Source organism: Mytilus californianus, unplaced genomic scaffold, assembly GCF_021869535.1.
Source record: "Mytilus californianus isolate M0D057914Y unplaced genomic scaffold, xbMytCali1.0.p SCAF_9, whole genome shotgun sequence".
NCBI lineage: Eukaryota > Metazoa > Mollusca > Bivalvia > Mytilida > Mytilidae > Mytilus > Mytilus californianus.
In genome coordinates, this window is record NW_026262745.1 from 9,085,387 (window position 1) to 9,106,753 (window position 21,367).

The 21,367-nt window shown below is 36.2% G+C and overlaps 1 protein-coding gene across 1 annotated transcript in view; it reads right to left on the minus strand.

The window, feature by feature from the left end:
• LOC127716622 (DNA-directed RNA polymerase subunit beta'-like) overlaps positions 1-19,314 on the minus strand; it is a 226,277-nt gene extending 206,963 nt beyond the window's left edge. Inside the window, exon 1 of the mRNA XM_052222871.1 lies at positions 19,311-19,314. The gene's annotated coding sequence lies outside the window, so the exon portion shown is untranslated. The remainder of the gene's footprint in view (positions 1-19,310) is intronic.
• Positions 19,315-21,367: the final 2,053 nt, after the last annotated feature.

Here is a 21,367-nt window from a genome sequence, read left to right on the forward strand (position 1 = left end):
TGTCATTTTATATATATTCTGGGATTGAAGCTAAAGCAATGGCTGATTGCTCTAGCTTTGAAAAGATTTTTCACTTGATTCTGTAATTATAATGTTGGGAAGGATTATTACAGCAATTAAAGACAATACCACTGTAAAACTGACTGACTTATGCAAAAAGTAAAGACAGATTATTACAAAATAAAAAATACAGAAGGATTATTTTTCAAAAATATTAATAAGATTACATATAGATATTTTTTTTGTCGTTGCGCCTATTTAAGTTTATTTAATCTTTTTATTGAATTTAGATTACAGGAGAAAAAAACACATTTACTGTATCTGAAACACATAAATTTCTGGATTTTCCTTTGTCTCAAATACTCGGATCCAAAAGGGGTTTATTTCCTGAGATATACGACATAATTATAATGCTGTTATTGTATGTAAAAAACACGGTCGTCACATGTTAATGTGTTTTACCCAAGTCCTGAAATATTATCTGTTGTTTTTTCTTATTATCTCCTAGTGTTTTGACATATCTTTTGGTAGTCTCTTAAACAACTTAAGTCTAGATCCACAGTGATATAGAGCATAGCATAATGTCTTGGAAACTTACATCTTTTGTTCATGCATCTTTGTTGACCTCTACATTTCTTTTTATTTCTTTTTCAAGTCGCTCAATAGGGTTTTTTTTTTAGCAAAAGATATAACTGTCAACCCCAGCAAATCAGCACTTTTGTAAAAAAAAAAAAAAAACAATGACGCAATCTAACTTTACTCTGTGTGCTTAGAGCTTGGTGCTTATAGAATCCCGAGTGTACATGTATATTTGGTCTCTCTTGGTTTATCAACAATCATGATTTATATATGATTGAATATATTGTATCGTTTATAAATCCTTTTTAAGGTAAATCCAGAAAAGTTTTCATTTTTTACAGCACTGGGTCGATACCTCTGCTGGTGGACTATCGTCCGAGGGTATCATCAGCTCAGTACTGACATGATTTAAGGTTTCAACTCCCTCAGGCAACGTTGACCTTAGACGGATTTGGCTATTTTTTATGTCAGTTTTGGTTATATAGCTCTTCAACTGTTTATGTTATTATACATCCTTGGCTTTCAAATATTCGGCTTTGAACGTTCCTGATGTAGGTAAATCCAGAAAAGCGCTTCGGACGCATGAAATTTATAATGTGTTGTTTTCATTTTTTTACAGCACTGGGTCGATACCTCTTCTGATGGACTATCAGTCCCCGAGGGTATCATCAGCTCAGTAGTTAGTACTTCGGTACTGACATGATTTATAACAAATCTTTCTAAAATTGTCCGTTATTTTGTGACGGTTATCCTTTAAGAATATATTTTTTTCGAGGATCAATAAGTTTACCCATGAAAGTAGTATATGTCGCGTCGTATCAGCCCCAAAACCTTGACGCAGACGCCGACGCCATATTTGACCCTTAAATCGGGACGCGGACGCCACACTCTAAGGTTGGACCATGTGACCCTGAAATCGGGACGCGGACGCCATACCCTAGGGTTGGACCATGTGACATTGAAATCGGGACGCGGACGCCACACCCTAGGGTTGGACCATGTGACCCTGAAATCGGGACGCAGACGCCATATTTGACCCTTAAATCGGGACGCGGACGCCATACCCTAGTGTTGGACAAGGCTGCCCTCCAAGGTGGACACTATTAGTGACGTCACACCCTTGAAAGTGGACGCGGTTTTCGGATAAATCTCTCTCACACTTCCAGATACAAGATCTGGTTCAGGACTTGAGTACATTTCAAAAATAGCGTTGGTACGTTTCCGGTAATCGTCCTAAGGAGTCGAAAAATTCTGGTGGACCCGATGCGGGAAAATGAAAAGCAACCCAATGACTACCCTTTTGATCACAATTGTCCGTATTGACCACAAACGTTCTAGGCCTGTCGCTCACATAGCTAGGCAATTCGTCTGCACAGCAATGACGTTTTTCTTTCCACACCCTTGCTGACTATGGGCTTCCAATCCACGAATGTGAGCAAACACTACTCCGCATTCCCGACATGCTATGAGATCTTCTCGTATCTCAGAATCTTTCGACGAAATAGATGCATTTTTTGTCCTGTCGGCATTGTCTTCTTCTGATGAGACCGATATATCGTCTTCAAATGTATCGGAGAGATTGTCGTCCTCCATCTTACCGTCTTGTGTCGCAGAATCTCCTTTACCGATATGCAAGACCTCTGTGCACAATCTGGATGATTCCGGGGTTCTAGCTTTCAGGTCAACAAGAAGGTACCCGAAAGGTTTCTTCGTTGCCTCTTCGAATTTCCGGATAAAGAAGTCTCTTCGAGAAGGATACATCTGTCGGCCAAGAGTCATGATTGGCTGTCGATCAATTGGATTATTAAAGAGAACGAGATAATGACAGTTTCGTCTCTGGGTTGGGTCTTTGCCAAAGTATAAATTCTGATTTAAAACGATTACCGATAAATTTCTATGGTGACTCCCTTCCGTAAACAAATCATTTATTCTTGAGTCTTTGGCCGATGTCGACATGAGGTCATCTAATAGGATCATGTTTCGAATGTTGGGATAAAAAAAATCATCCCTTTCGAGATCAAAAGAAATTCCACGAATGCATTCAACGCGTGGAAGCACTGTTCATTGTATTTCCTCGTAAAGAGGTTGCCATCTTTTATACAACTAAACGATCCTTTCTGGACTAGGACTACACAGCCTTCCTATTTGTTGAAGCAAATTTTTCAAGAAATGAGTTTTTCCGCAGGATGTTAGACTGGACACGATCATGGTAAAAGGGTGTCTAAACGCAAAAGCCTCCTGCTGTTGCTTCTGCTGTTGCTTCTGCTGTTGCTGCTGTTACTGCTGCTACTGCTGTTGTTGCTGCTGCTGCTGCTGCTGTTGCTGCTGTTGCTGCTACTGCTGCTAGGTTAGAACTTGGTGGTATATTTACTCATCGGAAGAATGCTTACTTTTCAATTGTCTTCGAAGATCGTGCGGCCACACATACACTTTACGACAAAGATTGCAATTATACATATTCATATTTTCCCTATGAGAGTGTGTAGTTTTCTCATAGATTTTTTACTTCACTTCCTTCGAAAGTGTAGCAAGAGAAATACGTGGTAATCTTTTAGACGACATATTTGCAGATTGTCGTCTCTCAAAACAAATTCGTCGTGATACAATTCGTTCCTGTTTACTGTGAAATAGATTGGTTTATCAAACGTAACGTCCGTCATATCTTCATTCAATAAACCTATCGACTGGAGAATAGAGAGAGACGTTTCCCTGACGTACGACTGCTGCACGAAATCGGAACAGAGGTAAATGCGTCTCGTTGAGGCTTCTAATTCTGGTATGAACGACAGCTCCAATAATGCACATTCCCACGATCCATCCAAAGTATACCGCTTTGGAAGGCGCACTTTGAAAATGCCACCTACGTTATTTTCAAACGCTGAAAGCGAGTCTTCGCTATTAATAAATAAGTAAAACTCTTCCATAGTGTTTATTCCAGTTTAACCTTTAGTTCTCTCTTATAGCTTTATTATACATATAGTTCACCTCAAAACCGTATTTAAGAAATAAACGTAAAAAGTGTTGTGCATAAATATATTAGTACAGGTTCCAGTAGACGAATTTATCTTCTGTACGACTCGGTTGAAATAATTATTATAACTCAATTTGTGGTAGACGTCAATAAAACTTTTGTTGTTTCTGTATAAAGTCAATGTCTCGTGAATGAATCTTCCTGAAATATCTCTGTTCCTTAAACATTTAGTTATGTTCGTCATTTTTCGGAATCATAGTTTGACTATAATTATAAGCATATCATGTTGACTTTTGAAGAATACGTCCTCTATTTATTGGAATATAAAGACATAAAACTTGTTTGATTGAACCGTATGATATTAGTATAGCTAAGAGCCGCCCACATACCGAGCCAGTATCGTCTAATTTAAACCGGTACAAACCGGTTCTTGTTTCTCTGCACATAAATAATTCCTTCTCGTGCACAACAATTAAATAAGGATTAAAAAAGAAAAAAGAAACATCACTAATATATGTAATTATACATATTCATAATTGTTTTTTAAATATATGTCTCTATTCTTTATAGTTTAGCAGCCCATATTTCTCTATTCTTTACAGTTTTGCACCCCATATTTGTCTTTTCTTTATATTTTTGCCTCCCATATTTCTCTTTTCTTTATATTTTAGAACCCATATTTCTCTTTTCTTTATATTGAAGCACCCCCTATTTCTCCGTTCTTAATAGTTTTGCCTCCCATTATTCTCTATTCTTTGTTTTTCTTTTTTTTTACCATTATTCTCTTTTCTAGCTGTAAACCCCTTCAACACACCCTATATAAATATAGAATGATTAAATACATTACTCGTGCATTTTTGAAGATAAAAATCAATTACGACTGCGGACTTGTCAAGTATAAATGTTAAATTAGACACATAACTAGTTTTATTGCCCCTTGAATATAAAAATCGTTTTCAACATTACTTGAATAGGTGACTTTTCTAAATATTATTTTTGTAGGTGTCCTGTCATACAGTTTTTTCCCTGTAAACCCCATCCAAACCCCTCGTATATAAATATAGATTGATTAAATACATTATTCGTGTATTTTTGAAGATAAAAATCAATTACGACCGCGGGCTTGTCAAATACATATGTTAAATATATACACGTCTAATTTTATTGAAAACTACATAAATATTAAAATAAACCCGAACATATAATTAATACAAAGTATGGAATGCCGGAGAACAATATTGATACAATGTAGCATCATATGGGGATACACACATCCTCTTTTTTTAAAAATTATTATTAGGTATCCTTATTGTCCTTTCATACAGATTTTACTACCTTTAACTAATGTTCACAGTCATCTGGTTATATTTCCCATGAAATATAAAAACTAATCCTCCTAAAACACTAATCGCCTTATTTGTTTTGGCTCTCTGCCACATGAAAATTGCGACTCGCTAAAAGTGCATATGACCTTTTCGCCGCGAAATATTGCTAACGTTTTTCACAAGAATTTTGGAAATTCACTTGTTGTCGAGTATCGAGTTGCTAGTTACAAAAGTTACGAAAGTCGAGTTGCGAGTTACGAAAGTAGAGTTGCGAGTTACAAAAGTCGAGTTGCGAGTTACAAAAGTTGAGTTGCAAGTTACGAAAGTCGCGTGAAAATGGGGAAAACTATTTTAATTTTTTGGTGTACCTCTTTAACATTTTTGAATGATGATTGCTTATAGAATTGTATACAGTATTAAAAACGTAAAGGGAGATAGCAACTTAACTACAGTACATATACGTAAAAGACCCCTTCTTCAGATTTCGTAAAGAGTGGGCTCTTTGGGGCAGCTGCAGAGGCAATATTTGTTTGGGACCCCAAAATTTATCCTTTGGCAGTGACACTCAAAATTGTGGACGTTTAAGTTATAAATGTCCCGTTTATATATATATTTCTCAGGAAATTAGAGAAACATAATATTTTTGTAACTCGCAACTCGAACTTCGTAACTCTCAACTAGACCTTCGTAACTCAAAACCCGACCTTCGTAACTCGCAATCTCAGAATTTTGCGGTCAACTCAACTGTTATACTTATGCACATACAAGGACCAAGTTTGAAGATTTAATTCATCACAACGTTAAAACGCTGCCATGTCAAGGTTGGACCCTGCTATTCGAAAAATCGTCATCGGCCGTCTCCAGGCCGGAGGGTCCAACAGTAAAGTAGCAAGAACTGAAAATGTTAACCACAACACAATTTCGCGACTTTGGAACAGATACCAGTAGACTGGATGTACTAAGGACCGTTCGAGGACTGGACGACCTTGTCTAACGACTCTTGAACAAGATCGCTACATCAGGGTATTTCATCTAAAACTTATCACAATTTTCTAAATAATCTTAATTTCACATTAATTCATAATACTTACGTAATTGGAAATTACATTAGATTATCTCCCCATAATTAGTATTTACACCGCCGTTCGCGCTTTAGAATATTAATAAAGCGCTCAGTTGTATCCACTCCCATCACGCATGCATGATTCCCCAGTCTTCTTCTTCGGCAAAACGTGTTCACACGTTTTATATTTTCCTCTTGGAAAATATTACTTTTTTTAATTATATATCGTGTATTTTCATAGTTTATAAGTTTTTAGATGGACGCTTTTCATTGTCAACATGGCAGAAGCTTTTATTACGGTCATACATTCGGCAAGTGAAGAGGCAAATTCTCCTAAAGCTACTCCGTCTCGCTCTGATAAAAATGAGAAATCGTCAGTCAAACAGACCGGAAGTCGCAAAAAATCGACGAGTAAATCTTCTCGTAAATCTTCTACTGCTAGCAGCACATGTGCTAAAGAAGTATCAGATGAAGCTGAGACAATTTCGACAACAGGTTTGTCATTAAATGTAGAACATGAATTGAGAGCAGAAATTTCAAGTGTCAAAGAGACCGTGAATTCGGTGAATTCTCATATGGACATTTTCTACCTCTTTTCGAAAAGTTCGTTTCTCAAACTGTCAACTTCAGGTGGACATCATGAAACGGACAGAGAAATTGCCACTTCAGGTGGAGAGAATATTTCTCAGGATTCTAGAGATATTGCCACGTCAGGTTTGGCAGAATTCTCTCAGACCTGTATCGTTTTAAAAGACCCAATAAATCCAAAAGTATCATTTATCAACATCTTAAAAAGCACAATCATCCTATTAAATATTTAACAGTCCAGCTTTTAGAAGTAGTAAATAAGCAGCCTGGTGAATCTCATTCAAAGTTTGTACGATCACGGAAAATAATTGAATTAAATTGGATTAAAAAATTACAGACAGTCTACCCTCTCGGTCTTAATGAAAATATCATGGGAATTGGTAATATATCAAGAACCGATTCTGTTAACATTTTGGATATAGTTTCTAAAACTGTTCGTAAAAACCGTTCTCATGGGCGTAGAAAAAATCGCAATCAAAGAAAATTTCGGACCAACCATACAAATATTTCGGACCTAATTTCTATTTCAAAAAACAACGGCAGACATTATCTATTAACCAAGCTCTGTTCTTTACCAATAAATAAATTAAATAAAATTTTAGAGGATTACAACACAATTTCATATTGCAGTCCTAAGTATGAAATCGTTCAAATTATAATGGCATATTGTTATTATAAACTGTTTCCCAAAATTGATCGCCCTGAAGATCATGAAAAACATTTTATTAAGATAAAGTATGTCAATAAAGGTTTTGATTTTGTAAATATTGCCGGTATTTTTAACGACCATTCTGTTAAAGAACAAATTCCTGGATATTTTGTTAATACTGAACTCCCTCTTATTTGTTATATTTACAAGAAATCTACCCGGAAATTTGTGTTTAATTATAGCCAAGTCTGTAAAGATGTAAATATCAGTGAAAAAACACCTACGTCATGTAATTGTAGTAATTCCGAATACACTTATGGCCCCATTTCCCATGTTATAACAGGAGACCTTAACATCGTTCGCGACCGAGAGTTAAAATCATTCTTCAGTAAAGGACCTAAATATCGCCTCCCGTCAATTATTAATTGGAATGAGTGTCGTAATATCATCCACGACTCACTTCGTGCTTACTGTTTGAAATGGATAAAACGGGAAAAAACTGACAAAAAATCTTTGGACTCTTTTTTTAATTCAGTAATGAAGATAGTTGATATACGTATACAACATTTTAAAGAACATTTTACTCTTAACAACAACCATAAAAATCCTATTTCTCGTATCAAACATAAACTAAAAGAACTAGACAAGGAATTTGTTTTGTCCCGGCTGATAAAGCTGCTAATAATATCATTATAGTTTGACGTAAATTTTACATTGAGGTTCTGCAAAAGGAAATCACGAATTCACCAACATTCCAACTGACTTCATTTGCAGAAAACGATATCTGTAACAAACATAAACTATTAGCTACTTCTTTACAAGCAGAACCAAATACAATGAAAACCCAACTATGTACTGGCTTCCGAAGCTACACAAATCACCTTACAAATATAGATTTATTTCGTCTTCAAGTCATTGTTCAACTATTAAATTGTCTATTCTACTTATTAGTACACTTGGTACAATCAAAAACCTGATAATAAATTGTTCAAATAAGGCCTTTGAAAATAGTGGAATTATTTACTTTTGGAGTATCAAAAACTCGTTGGAAGTACTTGATAAATTGCATGCATATATTGGTGATTTTGAATTTGTTCAAAGTTTTGATTTTTCTACCCTATATACCACTTTGCCTCATATTCTTATTAAAAAAAAATTAACACACCTAATTAAATGGGCATTTAAAAAGTCGGAATGCGAATACATATGTTCAAACTCTTTTTGGTCATTTTTAAGTAGTTGGACATGCTTTGATACTATATCTGCCCTTGAATTTTTACTTGATAACATTTGTCCGCTTTGGAGATTCCGTATATCGTCAAGTTATCGGAATTCCAATGGGGACTAACTGTGCACCACTTATTGCGGACCTGTTTTTGTATTGTTATGAGTTACAATTTATGACTAAAATCAGCAAAAACCCATCGAAACAACATCTGATACAAAAATTTAACAATACTTTTAGATATTTGGATGATATATTGGCTCTCAATAATGACGACTTCAGTATGTATACTAAAAAAATTTATCCTGTTGAACTTACTTTAAATAAAGCTAATACTAACAATGACCACTGTCCTTTCCTTGATCTTGATATCTATATCATTAACGGGAAGCTTAATACAAAAATTTATGATAAAAGAGATGATTTTTCCTGTCCTATCGTTAATTATCCATTTTTAGATTTTGACGTTCCCTTGTCACCATCTTATGGTGTTTATATATCTCAACCTGTACGATTCGCTCGTGTATGTACATGTAACAACGTATTAGATTTTAGCGAGAGAAATTTATGTATTACTGAAAAATTATTACACCAGGGTTTTCGATATCATAAACTAGTCAAAACATTTACTAAATTTTATCATCGGTATAAGGACATCATTCGTAAATATAACTCAACATGCAGACATCTTATACGTTCGGGTATTTCACATCCAATCTTTTATGGTAATATTCTTTACAAAGCACAAAAATGTTAGTATTCACCTCAAAAGCTAAAAAAAACCTTTAAACAGACTTATTAAGAAGGGATATAGTTACGATACTGTTGTCAGGTCATTAAAGATTGCATATTTTGGCTTTAATATTGATTCACCTAAGGGTCTTTGCATCGGAATTAAACACATTTATTCTAAAAACAGTTGTTGGCATGACACGGATTATGTTCTTCTCATATATTTTATGACGGTATAATACTAAACCCCTAACAGGAGGGATTGTGCCTGATATTCATATGATGAAGACATAATCTTTCAATCAGTTTAATTGAGGTCTGGAGCTGGCATGTCAGTAACTGCTAGTAGTCTGTTGTTATTTATGTATTATTGTCATTTTGTTTATTTTCTTTTGTTTCCTATTCTGACATCGGACTCGGACTTCTCTTATACTGAGTTTTACTGTGCGTACTGTTGTGCGTTTGTTTTTTCTACATTGGCTAGAGGTATAGGGGAAGGGTTGAGATCTCAAAAAACATGTTTAACCCCGCCTCATTTTTGCGCCTGTCCCAAGTCAGGAGCCTCTGGCCTTTGTTAGTCTTGTATCATTTTTAATCTTAGTTTCCTGTGTATAATTTGGAGTTTAGTATGACGTCCATTATCACTGAACTAGTATACATATTTGTTTAGGGGCCAGCTGAAGGACGCCTCCGGGTGCGGGAGTTTCTCGCTGCATTGAAGACCCATTGGTGGCCTTCGGCTGTTGTCTGCTCTATGGTCGGGTTGTTGTCTCTTTGACACATTCCCCATTTCCATTCTCAATTTTAGTGTTGCAAATCATGACCATGACATTGATGATGCAATTTCCCTTCAACCGGATAGAGACGATAGAAAGGGTCTTGATTTAGATATAGATTCTGACAACAGTACACATAACCGTTTTCAGAGATATTCGGTAGTTGATAAGGATTCTCTAAATACTGAAAATGTCAATAGAGATATTCTTGGTGATATTTTTGGTGAAGAAGCCAAAACTAAGCCAGACAAATCTGAAGGTGGTATTGTTCTAGATCAAAGTCAGATTAATATTTTAAATCAATCTTGGCACTGTAATTATTCTTTTTTATTGATAACAAATAAAGAGGAATATAGGGCTTGACTTCCTGTGAGTGATAAATCTGCGGATATACTAAACTTACAAAACTTAAAACAAAATTAGATGACATTACTCAAAATTTACTTTGTAAACGGCATGTTCCTAAAGCTGATAAAGCTCATAATAAACTTTTTTCTCAACCTGAGACAACTTTTGAAAATATGGCTTTCAAAGGTCAGTCAGCAGCTAGAATGGGTTTAGTTATAACCGCATAATGCAACAAGATTTGGGTTCATTGATGGAAACATTGAATGATTCCGAGCCAAACATTGATTTACTTGTTCAAATGGTGAAAGACATTTTTGCTATGTCAGTAAAAGCAATGGATCAAACAGCTAGAACTGGTGCGTTTCATCATTTGCTTCGTAGGAAAGCTACCTTGTTAGATACAGGTCTAGAGGACATAACTGAGATAAATGACAAATTGTTATCGCTTAAACTGTCAAGTGATGGTGTTCTTGCGAAAGATCTTGAAGAGAAACTGAAAATCGTTTAGAAACAAATGAACAAATCAAAGATTTACTGCCAGAACTAAATCGTAAATCGACAGCATTAAACTTCTGGTTTTAAAAGGAAGAGTACTGTCATTCATACTAGTCATAACACTAATGGTCCAAAAGTGGCTAAAATTGACTTTTCAAATTTTCGCATTCCTAAAATGGCGGCTAAGCCTAGTGAAAATAAAGGTGGATTTAAGCCTAATTTCAGACGTCTTGGTTTTGGTAGACAAGAGGCTGATGGTGATAAGAAAGGTTCTTAATTATAGATCAAAATGACTACAAAAAGCAAGTAAATATTTTATGTCAGAATCCGGAGATACCTGTGGGAGGTCGTTTAAAACTTTGTTGGCAAAATTGGGCAAAAATAACAAACGACAGTTGGGTTTTAAAAATAATAAAAGAGTGTTACTTATTGGAATTTTCGGGAAAAATCCCACAAACTGGAATAAAGAAAACTGTTCCTGCGAAAGATTTACCTATTCTGTTGACAGAAATAGATCAACTTTTTGGAAAAAATACTATAGAAAATGTACCTGTAAAAGAAAAAACTGCGGTTTTTACAGTACGTTTTTTCTAGTACCAAAAAAGACAGGTGATTTCAGACCTGTAATAAATTTAAAACCTCTGAACAAGGTCTCCAGAAAAAAAACTTCAAAATGGATTCACTAAACAGTGTCTTAAAATAAGTACAAAAAAGATATTGGGCAATTTCTCTCGACCTGAAACATACATATTTCCATATACCAATTCACGAAACACACAAAAAGTATCTAAGATTTTGTGTCAACAATCGGTGTTACCAATATCGGGTGCTGTGCTTCGGTCCAACATCAGCACCTCGAATTTTCACCAAAGTGTGTTCTGTAGTGGCATCTCATTTACGAGCCCAAAATATTCGTCTAGCGGCTTATCTAGACGATTGTTTTTGATAAATCAGGCCAAACAAATGCTGATTTCAGACGAGAGAAAACGCTCAACCTCCTAACAAATTTAGGGTTTGTAGTAAATCTAGAAAAGTCAAGCCTAATTCCAACTCAATAAATAACATACATAGGGGCAGTGTTTTCTTTAAAAGAAGGAATAGTTCGTCCTACATCAGAAAGGGTGTCAAAACTTCTTTCTGCAGTAGAACTTATCTTAAACAAGCAAAATCGAGCAACAGCAAGAGATTTTCTACAATTATTAGGCATTATGGCTTCATGCATAGAACTAGTTCCAAATACAAGACTCTTTATGAGACCAATTCAGTGACACCTCCTTTATCATTGGAGACCAGTATGTCAAAATCTAGGAATAAAAATTCCTTTTTCAAAACATCTAAAAGGTCACCTCAGATGATGGTTAAACATAGAAAATTTAGTTAAGGGCAGATGAATAACACCTTGGGAAACGTCAATAACAGTAACAACAGACGCATCAAAATCAGGGTACGGAGGTCACATCAACAAAAGTCTCATAGTTCAGGTATGTTCAGTAGCAGAAAAACTTCTTTAGGGAGGATCTATTACACCAGCCAAAAACAAAAATATTTCATCTAAATCCAGCAGTATTCAATCTGACTGCATGGTTTTTATCGACAAACAGTTTAAAGATAAAGGTTTTTCTAAAAAAAACTAGAAAACTACTTAGAGCCTCATGGCGCTCTGGGGCTCAAAATGATTACTCTATCAAATTTCGAAAATTCAATAGCTTGTGTAGTAGACGGGAATTTTATCCCTATAGTGCCTCTTTGACAGAAGCGGCTGAGTTTTTGACATATTTATACTCAGAAGGTCTTCAATATAGAACCATAGCTGGTGATAGATCTATGTTATCCTCAGTTCTAGCTCCAATTGGAAAAATTCCAGTCGGACAACATCCTTACATTACTCGTCTTGTAAAGGCTGTTTTAACTCAAGACCCCCAAAATAGTCCTTTCACCTGAATGGGACTTACCTTTTTGTTTTCAGAAAATTAAAACAAGCACCTTTTGAACCTTTGAAACATGCTCATTTGAAATTTGTTTCTTGGAAAACTGCATTTTTAATTGCAATTACTTCTTTCAGGAGATGCAGTGACTTACAATTTGTGTATTGGAGAAGAGTCGATTGTTGTGCAGAAGAAAGGGGTGACTTTTGTTCGTCATAGACTATCAAAACAGGATAGATCAAAACATTTTGGCAGCAAAATTTTTATTCTTTCTTATCAATCAGATAAGTTATTAGATCCTAAACGGTCTATTTATCATTATTTGATAAAAACTTAACCTTTCAGGAACTCTGACAGTGAGTTTTAGAACAAGTTGTTTTTATCTTTTATTGAACCGCACACACAGGTTACATCGCAGACTATTTCGTCTTGGGTTGTTAATGCAATTAATTGTGCTTACAATGAAAAGGACAAGAAATTTCGTGCTCATTCTACAAGAGCCTTGGGTCTATCTTGTGCGGCGCATCTGTAAAGTCTATTATGGACACAGCTGACTAGGCAAAGGAATCAACTCTTTACTTTTTACGTCACATAGACGTAGAAGTTTTAAATTCTGTGTAACACTAAAAACACTAAAAAAAAAAAGAAAAAAAAAAGAAGAAAATGTTATTTATATCTGAACTGATGTGAAGAAAATACAGTATACAAAGTACAGATTCTTCAGCTTTTGATAGCTTAGAAATCTTCTAATGTAATTTCCAATTACGTAAGTATTATGAATTAATATCAAATTGGGAAATTTGTTCTCAAATTTTAATTTTATGATAGAATAATACTTACGTAGTTGTCTCCCACCCACCTCCCCTTTCGAATCTTTTTTTGGCGAACACTTTTCGCCGAGAGAGACTGGGGAATCACGCATGCATGGTGGGAGTCAATACACCTGAGCGCTTTATTAATATTTTAAAGCGCGAACGGCGGTGTGAATACTAATTAGGGGGAGATAGTCCTAATGTAATTTCCAATTACGTAAGTATTATTCTATCATGAACTTAAAATTTGAAAACAAATTTCCCAATTGTCCATTGATCAATCGTTTCACTGACAAATAACTGTCCATCAATAAGTAATAATACTTTGAAATTGTCTCTGGCGTTGTGTTTTTCTTTGAAATACTGATCACATGAAATCTTTGTAAACGGAAATAACATTTAGCAATTAAATTCAATTAATGTCACTCATGAAATAAAAATAAAATTCAACTTTGCACAAAACGCGTAATTGTCTATCAACTACATCACTAATGGTCGTCTTTAACATCATTGGTGTATCCACTTACGTATGGTCTCATGGGCTTTAAGACTTGCTTTTCGTCTCAGTATGTTCTGTTGGTCCTGTTTCCTTTTTACCGGTTGTTCCATGGAATTCACGTATCGGCGTAAGATATCCGAATTACCATTTTTTCCTTTTTCTGCAGTCGTAAACAATTCTGATATAAATGGTGCTCGGTTCCTTCTGTACTGTATGATGAGGAATGTAGTGTGGTTTTTTTGGAGTTTCAGCTGCTTCATCCACCTTTTTTCTGAATCCCCGTCGTTCCTGTTCTTGTATAAAGTCTCCGTATTTCTTCAACTCAGTGTTTTGAGAGAGTCTTTTAATGCTGTTTAATGTACTTTTCTTCGTAACCGTTAAATGTGTAGGCAATTCATCACGGTCATGTTCCATGGTAACCCAGCGAAATCTTTATTTTTCACGGAAATCAATTGATCTGTCCTGATATGTTCTAATATATGCATCATCTTCTTCAACCTCCTTAATGATTCCAAATTTCAAAGTCTCTCTAGATTGTATTCTATAGCAACGTGTGAAATAAAAACATTAAACATGCTAGTGTTTGACGTATTGCTTCCCTTATCGTATGCAGGTCCTGAAAGCAAATATCAAATCTTGGATTTCACGGCGGTCGGACCGTTTCCTCGAACTATGTGGTCTTCTACAATGTCCCAGTCGTGATCTGCACCGACCAGCAACGATATTTCGAATGAATCTTGCTGTGTGATCGTGTGCGCTAACTTTTAACCACGCACATAACCATACTTTGTTTCAATATTACGCACGTGATTCTGTAGAGGCTTGGCGATCAACGGTTCTATCAGTACTTTGATTGACAATACGTGTCCTGCATCGATTTTCAGATAGATTATTGTCTTGTCTAGGTGTCTTGCGTTTTTCTCTTCACCCTCAAATGCCGACAACTGTATAATCTCTGTTCCCTTTATCTGTAAGTTGAGTTTATTCGCTAAGTCCTGCGTTAAAAACGATCCATTTGTGCTACAGCGGTTTTCAAAAGTACATTTGATCGCGATTTTGTCGATTGAGAATACAAAATGGTAGTATCGTGTTCCGTTGTATTACTGCCATTTACAAGGTGAACATTTGTCGAATTCGAAGATGGCGAGTTTGGCGGTTTGCTGCTCGGATTATCTTTCGCGCGGAAATTCCTATGTGTTGAGCTGTTACCCCTGTTTCTATTGCTGACCTCGGTCACTGGTTTTATATTATTTGTTGGACGAGCATTACACAGGCTGGTTTGGTGTTACTTATTACAATGTCTACATGTGTTTTTAGATTAACATTCGTTTAGTCTGTGGTTACCAAGGCAGTCAAGGCATAACTTCTCTCGTTTGACCATGTTCATACGCGATTCTGTGTCGGTTATTTTGTTACAACGGGTAGGTGCGTGTATTTCTTTACAGAAAATGCGAGGTCTAGTCTCAATATTCTTGTAAGATTTGGAATTCGGCGATTTTGCGGCAGCAAAGAAAGACGATGTTGTGGGCAAATTGTGTGTCGACTCTATCTCTTGACCTGCATCCATAATATTTATCTCGTCTAATATGCTTTTACGGAGGTCCCGTAATACCCAAGTTTTTGTTTTGAGTTCTCGCGCGAGACGTTTTCTCACTTCCCCGGGTAATGTGTTCATAATAATGGGAACACGTAACGTTCCAAAGCTTCTAGTCCCCTTTTATCATAAAACTTCGGAAGCTTGTAAGCTAATTTCTAGGCGAAGGGATATCTAATTAATAATGCCTGCATGTTTACATTTATAATTTTGTCTGGTTGACCGAACCTCTCAAATTTACGACTTCGTCGTAATTTACATTTGTGAGTGCGAAACCTGCTATTGATCATATTTCTTCGTGTTCTAGCTGTGCTTTCAAGTAGTTAAACATTTGTATATTTGGAAGTGACAGGTTTAGATGTACGGCCAACTCATATGAGTCCCAGAAGGTTTTCCATTCTAAAATGTTGCCTGAGAAAGTTGGAAGCGTAAGTTTTGGTAGGCGGTGACTCTGAATACTAGCTGAAGAAAATGTACTTGGTGCGTGTTGAATGTGTGACTGGCTTGGACAGACGGGTTTTCAAAGGACTGTGCGTTGTGTGTGTTGGCTATGTTGTGCGTTGGGACAACAGCATAGTTTCTTGATTTAATGTGTGAGTTGTAGTATGTAATGATTCAATCTGACGGGACTGCGGGGTTTGGACATTTTGTATGAACTTACGTACATGTCGAATCTTCGTTTCCATATTCATCGAATATTCATATGAATCAATAATCTCATTTTCCACATCTTCCGGTTCTGTTATCTTAAGAATTTGATCATTTCAGTCCTCAAACAATGTTTGTTTTTGCACAAGTCTTCCGAGCGTTATAATGACTTCTTCTTCATCGAAATTCGTATTCTCCTTTGCTTCATCTAATCTGCGGAATAGTTTGGTAACAGCGCTTTTGTTCCTAGATCTGACTGATTTCAATTTTTCAAGATCCATTGGTCAAGGCACCATAAATATAGATGATAGTTAAGGTAATGTGTATAACGACAACTGTTCAGCCATTACATTTAATATACTAGTAACGTATTTCCGCCCAAGGTGACGTCACTGACAATACGACGTCGACAATGGACAAGTAAAATAGTACGGACGTTATGTTCCCGCGACAATCTCAACACCTCCCAGACATACCATAGGGGTATATTATGGCTCATTACAACGCTAAGGGTCTGTAGATTAATGGGTTGCGTTGTGTATTGTTAATCATGATCGTAAGCTTGACTAAGGCGTTATAGATATAAATACGTCTGCCATTACAACTTTCTATTCAATAAACATAATCGTACATCACAATAACGCGACGTCACAAAGATAGCGGCCGCACCGCAAAAGGGTACGTTTAACGTTAGCGCAATTCTTAACATTCTGGGGCCGCAGAAAATCATATTTAACTCAAATGTGAAATACAATGTGAAAAATACTTAAGTTCAAATTTAATGTTTCTGATCAATTGCGTCACAAAACAAAATAAATCATAGTTACAGTCTCTTAATAGTTCTTTAAAAACTTCATTGTTCACGTTTGAATAATTTAACACTTTAACTAGTAAATATGATAACCATACTTAATTTGAACAGTCTATATTTAAACTAATTTCTCCCGGGCGGAAAAGTTCATTCACTGTCACCATTTGTACTGCGTATTTCCAGCGGATAGAGCTTCACAATTGGGCGGTTGGTAATTCCTGTGCCGGTCTTGATATTAGCTGATCGAATGAGTCCATCTTTTTCACGAACTAAATCTTGTACAACTGCTAATTTCCACATTATACGATTTGTATCATTGTGTACTTGTACAATGTCTCCTATTTGTATTGTTTGTTCATTTCTTCCAGACGTACGGTGGAATTCACGAAGTGACGCCAGATATTCGTGTTTCTATCTTGATCGAAAGTGGTTGATTAGTTCGTTTTGTCTCTGTAGATTTTTATTCTGTATAACGTGCAAATCTTCAGATGTAACACTGTCAATATTCTGTTCCGATCGGGTGTCAAGTCGGTGACCATATAACAGGTGCGCTGGCGTCAGCGGTTCGGGATATTTAATGTCAGTAGAAATGTAAGTTATCGGACGCTGGTTTAGAGTTCCCTCGATTTCGATTACAATTATATTTAACATTTCCGTAGTGACACATGTCTTTCATAGTATTGCTTTAATTGACTTTTTCATGAGTTCAATAAGGCCTTCCCAGAAGCCTCCAAACCACGGTGCTCTGTTGGGTATGAATTTCCATTCAGTTCCTTGATCGGAAAGTTTTTCTTGTATACGGTTGTCTTGGTTTGATCTTGTTATCTTTTCGGCGGCAGCCTTGAAGGTTGTTGAATTATCGGACAACATAATCCTTGGTATAGATCTTCTGGCAACAAATCTTTTACATGCAAGTATGAAAGACTACTCGGTTAAATCTGTGACTATCTCCAAGTGTATAGCTCGTGTAACGGCGCATGTGAATAAACAAATATACGTTTTGTTTAATTCGTTGTGTTTTCCTTTTGTGTACAAAGCTCCTGTAAAATCAACGCCGGTTACTGAAAAAGGATAATCGTAGTTGACTCGGTCTTTAGGTAGCGGTGGCGGATCGGGTGCGCTGTAAGGCATTCCTGATATTTTAATGCATTAAACGCATTTACGAATTTGTTATTTAACGCACTGCCTTACTCGGGGTATCTAATATTTCTGTTGAATATAAGCGATTGTACTGTTAAGTCCAGCATGTACAGTCTTGGTGTGCGCATCCAGTACGATTAAGGACGTAAAACTATGATGTGATGGCAATAACAACGGATATTTTGTACTCTCCTCCACAGGTGCATTTTGTATTCTCTCCCGGTACATCGTAGTAATCCATTTTTGTCTGTGTATAATTTAAGTTGTCGAACAAGTGGCACTTTTTTTCTGTGAAGATGAATTCAAGCTATCAATTTCATCCTTAAACGTTTCGTGTTGTACTGCTCCTATTATAACTTTTAATGCTTTATGTCGCTCCTCAACACTGATAAATCCGATTTGCCGTTTATCTTTTGAATTCCGTAGGTTCTGTATAGAACACAAGACGTATGCTGTTACTCTAATTGCTTTTTCGAAAGATCTGTATCGTTGTTTGTCTATATCTGGAATTGTTGGTGTTGAAGCATTTATACTTCCATCGTCTGTATAGTCATCGCTAACAGTTACTATCGTGTTGCAGTCTTCTATTTTCCTCATCCATGTCGGCCAATTTTCACGGTTTAAAATCCATTGTGGACCGTTCATCCATAATTTGATGTGATTAAGATGTTTAGCGTAAATTCCGAGAGTTAAGTAATCCGCTGGAGTGTCATCTGTTGGGCAGTAATTCCATTCAGCATTCTCTGTTAATGTTCTTATTTCTTTAAGTCGATTTGCTACGAACTGTTTCAAGTCTATTAAAGATTTAATCCAACTCAAAACAATTTGATTATCGCTCCACATATACACATGTTCTGTTGTTGTGATTTTAAGGAGATGTTTGGCTAATCTGGCTCCGATAAGCGCGCCCATAAGTTCTAAACGTGATAGTGAAATCTGTTTTACGGGTGCTTCTCTGTTTTTAGCCATGGCGATGACCGATGAACTTGCTGTAACTAAGTAAGCACAAGCTCCGTATGCTAACTGACTGGCGTCTGTGAAAATATGTAGCGACGTTTTCTCGTTAATAACTCCTTCCGTTAACATTCGTGGAAATACTATTTTGGTAGCCTCCTCGATATCCAAAGCGATTACCTGCCATTTACTTCACAATTCGTCAGACAAACATTCATCCCAATCCAACTTTGCCTTCCATAGAGTCTGCATAAACAGCTTAGCTTTCACCGTATTAATCCTAGGGGGTCGAAAATTCTAGACGATGTGCGCAAAACCTCACGCTTTGTTACCATTTTGTCCTTTTCCATAAAATCAATCTGTTGAAATCTTAGATTGTCGGATTCCCTATCCCATCTCATGCCTAGAATTTTGACAATGGCGCCGATCTTGTCTCGTCCAGCGACGTTCTGTAATTCTGTACTATTAGAATTCCAAGACCGTAGGTTGAATCCTGCCTTTGACAATAGTTTTCTTGACTGCGTGTACAATTTCTAAAGTGATTGTTCATCTGTAAAACTAGTCAAGACGTTATGCACATATAAATTTCTCTGTAATTCTGTTGAGGTAGTTGACGGATTGTCTATAAAATGTTTCATTAGCGTGGCGCCTAATATGAATTGCGAACAGGTGGCGCCGAAAAGTACAACCGTAAACCGGTAAGTAATCAAACGGCTTTCTATGTCTATGGGATTCTCTAACGAATAAAATGTTGTGACGTCTCTGTCATTAACATCTAATTCAACATGCAAAAATGCTTTTTCAATATCCGCTGTAACTGCATATTTATACATTCTAAAGCGTATTAATATCTCCGTAAAATTAGTCATAATTGGTGGATATGTTGCTAGGCAAATGTTAAGACAAGGACTACTGTCGTTCCCTCTACAACAACAGTTATATACTATGCGTATCGGGGTGGTGACTGAATCCTTTTTTACGGGATGAAGTGGAATGTAATGTACCTTGTTTGTGCATGTACTTTCATCAGATACCTTTTCAATGAATCCTCTTTGTTCTTGGTCTGTAATTATCTCACCATACTTTCGGAACATCTCGGGATCCTTCTTGAGGCGACGAATAACGCTTTCTGTTCTGCGTTTTGCAATGTCTTCATTTGTCGGTAGCTCTGGCGCATTCTCTCTCCATGGTAATTTTGTAATATGCCTATCATTTTCCTTCGTAATTGAAGTTTGTATGTAATTTTCATATGATTCGGCCGATTCTGGATCATTTTCTTCTTTATCGTCAATTCCCAACGATTCAAGCTTCCAAAATTTTTCAAGATCACACTCTTTTTGTTTGTGACATACTAGTATTTTCATCATTGAGAAAGATGCATTACTGGTTCGTGTAGGGACAGGACCGGAAAGTAAATATCCAATTTTCGAGCTATCTGCGGTTGGACCGTTTCCACGCACTATTTTGTCTTGAACTATGTCCCAGTAAAAATCACCTCCAATTGATAAGAATACTACTATCTCAAATTGCTCCCCTTCCATGATTGGGTGTGCTAACTGTAGACCATTTTAATATGGAAAATTCTGCGTCATTCTTATGTTGTGACTTTGAAGTGGTGAAGCAATGGTTGGTACAATTAAAGCTTTAATAGGAATTAATTCTCCTTCTTTAGACTTTAGAATAATTGTTGTTTTGTCAAGATTTCTCACCTTTTTTGTATTGCTTCCAAATTTAGCTATACTCAAAGTTTCGGATCCCTCTTTTTTAATGTCCTATTTAATTGCTAGTCCTTTGGTTATAAATGAGCGTTGAGCTCCCTCGTCAAAGAGTATGTTTGCATCTGTATATGTATTCTGGTGAACGACTGGACTGAATGCGGTTTTCAATAAAACAGTGGACCTTTCTTCGATAGCGTTATAAAACATAGAAGTTTCTGTGTCTACTTTATTTTGCGGTTGTTCAGCTTTAATAAGATGTTTATTTGAGTATGAGTTCTTTTTGCATAGTGACGAGTGATGCTTTCGCTGGCAAAACTTACATGTATTCTTAGATTTGCAATCGGCTACTTTGTGCTTACCTAAACAATTAAAGCATAACCTCTTTTCTTTTATAATGGCTACTCTTTCATCGTGATTTATGATCTCTTTACATTCGTTTGGCCAGTGGTTTCCGTCACAATATGTGCATTGTTTCTTCCAAGTCGAGTTTAATGACTTGTCAATTGTGTTTATCG